The 5,633-nt window shown below is 45.9% G+C and overlaps 1 long non-coding RNA gene across 2 annotated transcripts in view; it reads right to left on the bottom strand.

Annotated features, from left to right (window-relative positions):
- Positions 1 to 5,633, bottom strand: part of LOC147346968 (uncharacterized) — a 49,919-nt gene that overhangs the window by 18,900 nt on the left and 25,386 nt on the right. The window contains exons 3-4 of one of the 2 annotated variants that reach the window (XR_015152058.1): positions 4,303 to 4,374; positions 34 to 1,659 (exon numbers count right to left, since the gene is read on the bottom strand). The exons of the other annotated variant lie outside the window; for it this stretch is intronic. This is a non-coding gene — a long non-coding RNA (uncharacterized LOC147346968). Of the gene's footprint in view, positions 1 to 33; positions 1,660 to 4,302; positions 4,375 to 5,633 lie in introns of those variants that run through there. 2 annotated transcript variants of the gene reach the window in all.

The raw sequence follows: 5,633 nt of genomic DNA, 5'->3' as shown, positions 1-5,633 counted from the left end.
TTCTGATGTGTGATAAATTTTTAAGCTTGTCAATTGTGGATGATGGTTACAACTTTTATTAAATTACTACTCTGAGTAAATAAAGAGGAAGTTGATACAAAAAAAAAAACACAAAAAAACAAGAGCTTCTCTGATGGCTCAGATGGTTAACAATCTGCCTTCTCAGTCAGACACAACTGAGTGATTAACACAGTCAACACACCCTGATATAAAATTCTTCAGGCAGAGGCTTACAGAGGGCACTGTTCTTGCTTTCTGCATCTACACCGGGACCATTAAGGGAAGTGGAAGTGAAAGTCACTCAGTCGTGTCCGACTCTTTGTGACCTCATGGAATTCCCCAGGCCAGAACACTGGAGTGGGTAGCCTTTCCCTTCTCCAGGGAATCTTCCCAACCCAAGTATTGAACTTAGGTCTCCCACATGGCAGGCAGATTCTTTACAAGTTGAACCACAAGGGAAGCCAGTGAGTGGTGATTTGAGAGGGCAGGATCTCTCCAACACCCACAATGATTCTGAGTATTGGGGACAGAAAAAAGTGGCAAATGACAAATCAGGAGTAAGATGATGTTGACACTAGTTAATCCTAAGAGGAAGCATGGGGGACAGAGAGGGTCCAGAAAACATTTTACAGCCATGGAAAAATCGTGGACAATTAGACAACCTTATTCTACTTAACAGAGACACCTGAGGCTAGGTTTTTCCTTGGTTGAACAATTCCAACTACAGAGACACTGAGATTAGATGCAGTGTTAGTTAAACTAGTTACTCAGTTGTGTCTGACTCTTTGTGACCCCATGGACTGTATGTAGTCCACGAGGCACCTCTGTCCATGGATTCTCCAGAGAATACTGGAGTGGGTTGCCATTCCTTTCTCCAGGGGATCTTCCTGATCCAGGGATTGAACCTGGGTCTCCCTCACTGGCAAGCAGATTTTTTACCATCTGAGCCACACAGAAGCATAACCGATGAATAATTACACAAATTGACCAAAGTTTCCCTAGCCTTGATATACTTTCTTTAAAGGTGATTATTAAGTTCCCAAGTTGTGAAATTTGAAAATCAACCCCAGTCCAGGGCTCTGTTGAGGGAGGGATGAAGAGCTATTTAGGGTGATGTTCCAAGCCTTCTCCGTGGGGATGGGAGTCTCTGGTCTGGAGCAGAGCCCCTGCCAATGACTTCGGGTAGACAACTTCACAAGCCCTCAACTGCTACTGGGATGTCTGCCCAGGCTACACACTGGATCTGTTTCTGCGTGTACACCTCGGTACATGACCTTACTTGTGAAATGACTTAATGACTCATCAGACTTCTTGCAGTTTCCTCAGGACCACCACAGGACATGACCATTCCCATGCTACATCCTGTCCCTTCCTTTCCTCCTGCCCTTTCAGAGGACAGACTGCTCATCAGTTATGACAATCCAGGCCAGTCAGCACCCCCGCCCAGTCAAGCTGGAGCCTGAGACCCTGCTCCCTGTCAGTCAAAGCTCAACCTAGGGATCACATTTAGCAAATGGCCCTCTTCTCATCCCTGATCTGGGCAGCCATGGCCAAAAGATGGTGAAGAAGAGAGGGAACGATGGGTACTCAGGAGAAGCCTGGCCCTGTGTGTGTGCGATGACTTCTTCCTCTGACTTCCGCCAAAGCCAAGAGTCTGACCTGATAGAAATTAAGGAAAAAGAAAAAGAAATTATGTGGGGAATATTCAAAACTATGACCCAGTTTCTTTTAATGATCATTGCACGGTCTTGATAAGTAATTCTATTTGGAAGGTTTTTTACACTGAAAGATAAAATCCTTTCCTCATTAGATTGTTTTTAAAAACAACCACTTCCTGGGTCCTCACTCCTTGCCCTGGCACCTGCCTTGAGAAGCAGAGCATCACGTGGTTGGGTTCCCTTGGCTCCAAGCTGGTTTTGCCTTGTTTTGCTTCATGGGTTTTGAATACAAGCCCTAGGCTTGAGCCCAACCTGGCATGTTCCCCAAGGGTACTGACAAAAGCTCAGCCTTGATGTCAGAACAATTTTCATTGCGTGGTAATCCCATTAAGTGCAACTTCATGCCTTTGTTGTAATTCCTTCCCTACAAGGCTCTCTTTGGGCTCAGCGCCTGCTATGCAAACTAGTAGGGTAACTGGGTGCCCAAGCAAGTGAGCCTCGGAGATCACAACGACCCCCTGAGAAACATTCGAGATCCTACCTCTTCTCCCCCCACACCTGTGAATCTTAGCTTCGGACAGAAAGAGAAGCGCAAGTGAAGGTCATTGACTCAGCCTGTCCCCAGAGACAGAGGGCAGGGCCTTGTGGGTCCCTGTCCTCTCCCCCAGGGGATGCTGATTGGAGATCCTGGTACCAACCTCGCTCTCCCGTTTCAGGAGTCTGGAATTTTGACAAATGAGAATGTCTCCTCTGGGTGGCTATGAATCTCCCCTATTGCAGTTAAAGCCTATTTATTTGTTTGGGCCTCAGCATACAGAGAATCAGAACCATCACATTATCCATTCCCAGAAAATTTTAATCATCCCAAACTGAAACTATACACCCATTAATAACTCCCCAGCTCCCCCGCCCCAGCCCTGGGGTATTATTAGAATTATTAATTATTAATAGAAATTAATAGTATTATTAATAGAAAACACTATTATGTTTTCTGTTTCCATGAGTTTTCCTATTCTAGGTGCCTCACTGCTGCTGCTGCTGCTGCTGAGTCACTTCAGTCATGTCCAACTCTGTGCGACCCCATAGACAGCAGCCCACCAGGCTCCCCCGTCCCTGGGATTCTCCAGGCAAGAACACTGGAGTGGGTTGCCATTTCCTTCTCCAATGCATGAAAGTGAAAAGTGAAAGTGAAGTTGCTCAGTTGTGTCCGACCCCCAGCGACCCCATGGACCGCAGCCTATCAGGCTCCTCCGTCCATGGGATTTTCCAGGCAAGAGTACTGGAGTGGGTTGTCGTGGAGTGTGTAACAGAACAAGACCCTGTAGGGACTTCCCTGGACAGACACCCTCTCCCCCAGGTTCTCTGCTTAATTCCTATCTGAAGTAACTAACTAATAGTTTCTGATGCATTTTTTCCCGAGTTGTTTTACAGATGCTAAAACCTTCACCAAATGGAAGACATTAACTACTTATGACCATGAGCCCTTAATCCTCAGACTTACTGGAGGCTGAGGGTTGATAATGTTAATCTCTGTGACACAACCCTATATCTTACCATTAGTCAATCCGAAAATTGTACACGAGTTGATCACACACCTTGGGACTCTCCTTTCTCACCTGGCCTTTAAAAATGCCTCACTTTAGGATCTACTTCCTTGACCAGGAATCGAACACTGGTGCCCTGCATTGGGAGCAGAGTCTTAACCACTGAGAGGCAGTGTCCTGCAGCTAAGACCCAGCACAGCCAAATAAATTTTTTTAAAAAAGCCTCCTTGAAACCCATTGGGGAGTTCAGGCCTTTGGAGCATGAGTTATCCTAGACTCCTCTGGTGCCTTAAAATAAGCACTGCACTTTTCTTCCCCACAACCCAGTGTCAGTAGATTGGCTTTACTGCTCAAAAGCCAACAGATCCAAGTTTGGTTCAGTAACAGGTGGAATCATATATAATTTGTCCTTTTGGGTCTCTTTCACTTTGCATAATGTTTCCAAAGTTCATCCATGTTGCAACATGTGTCAGAATGTCATTCTTTTTCAAAGCTGTCTTGTTTTCTTTCCTGTTCTTTTGCAGGGCTGGGAGAGGGGGGTTGTTTTTATTATTTATTTGTGTTTGGCCGCACAGTGCCACATATGGGATCTTAGTTTCCCCAGCCAGGGATCAAACCCATGCCTCCTTCATTGGGAGCACGGGGTCTTAACCACTGGACTATCAGGGAAAATTCTGTCTTGTTTGTTTTTAACAAAGGTGAACTTCCCTCCTGCTGTGTGACCCCCAGAGGCACTTGACACAGGATGCAGCAGTGTTTCAGGACCCATGGAGCTGACACAGACCCTGGGTTGCAGGACCCTGTGCACACAGCCATCCATGTCAAAGAAGCCAGCTAGGATCCTGTTCTTCCTGGATTTTCTAACTACAGCCCTTTTCCCCTTCACAATTAGTTCTCAGATTTACGTTACCTCTCTCTGCAGTGTGTCCTTTATGCCTCATATTTAACTGTGGTAAAAGCATTATCCGATCAAAAAGGGATTTCAAGATCAAAAATAGGTACAGATGTATCAGGGATCAAGGGTCCCTCAGGGCCCAACTATACTGCCTCGAGGTTAGAGATTGCTCCAGACAAAGGTCATGAGAAAAAAGAACACCTACCAGGCATTTTCTGCAGACCAGGCTGTCTTCCAGGAGATCTATATCCATTAACGATTTTATCCTTTCAGCAACCTTCCAAGAGACATATGATCATTTGCATCTGCCCAGGTGAGGAAATTCAGGCCCTGAGAAGCCCAAGGACCAAGATTCCCAGACCTGGGACTGGGTTGAGGGTGAGAAGCCAGGCTTGCTCCTGCCAGGGCCAAGACACTTTTTCTTCCAACGTTAACAACAGATGACATAAAACACAAGCACAAACACATTGTAAAACAGATCCAGATACTGTTGGGGAGCGATTATCCCATCTCATTCCTCAGCATGGTCTCTGATAGCATTGAGTCCAGGCCTGCAGGGACCTCCTTGCTTGGCTCAGCCTCTGGTGAGGGAATTCTAACAAGCAGGTCCTCCAGACCTGTGGCCCAGGTTGGGAATGAAGCTGTGGCAAGCCCCTGTGTCCTTGTCTTTTGAAGTAAAATGCTGAGCCAAGAGTTAATGATTGGGAAATGGGAAGAGGTAGAAACAAAGAATAGCTATTAGACTAGGGAACTGGTAACAATTTGGACTATCATTCTGCCACATAGCAGAATCCCCAAACTCACAGCTCCCTGAAAGATTAGATAAAGGCCTGACACACGTTCCTAAATTGTTTTTTCAGGAAGCAGACCCCTCCAGGTGAAAACTGCTGACCACAAGAATGTAGACCCAAAACTGGTTGAAATCAGAAAACTGATGATGCTTGAAACTTTACCTTGTGGCCAATCAATCCAAGAATTATCCATGAGCTGATTACTCCCTGATCCTTGAACACTATAAAACTCACTTCCCCCTCCAAGGTGGGTCACACAGTCTTAAGGGTGTTAGCTAACTGTGGCCCCCTTTGCCTGGCAAAGCAATAAAAGCTACTCTTTTCTATTTCACCCAAAACTCTGACTCTGCATCTCTTTTTGGCACTGGTGAACAGAGGCCGAATTTCAGCAGCAGGAAAAGGGGACTGATTCGTTTTCCTAGTAGTGGTCATGGTGTTACTGTTATGTGTCAAGTTCCTATTGCTCACCCCACAACAGATCAATAAATCGAGAGATGAGGTGTTGGGGCAAGGAACAGGGACTTTATTTGGAAAGCCAGCAGACCAGAAGATGGTGAACTATTTTCCCAAAGAACCATCTTATCTGAGTTAGAATGCAGGGTTCTTTTATACTAAAGGGGGATGGGAGTGTGGCTGGTGATTACAAACTCCTTGGTGCTGACCAGACCCCAAGAGGGAGGTAAAAGCCTTTGTTCTTGCAGCTGTCTATGTAGGTCTGGTCACAGTGTTCCCATAAATCTCCAAG

Source organism: Bos grunniens, chromosome 23 (genome assembly GCF_055505025.1).
Source record: "Bos grunniens cultivar Pamir isolate PY7600 chromosome 23, Bosgru_T2T1.0, whole genome shotgun sequence".
NCBI classification, from domain to species: domain Eukaryota; kingdom Metazoa; phylum Chordata; class Mammalia; order Artiodactyla; family Bovidae; genus Bos; species Bos grunniens.
This window is presented reverse-complemented; position numbering and strand designations above follow the sequence as displayed.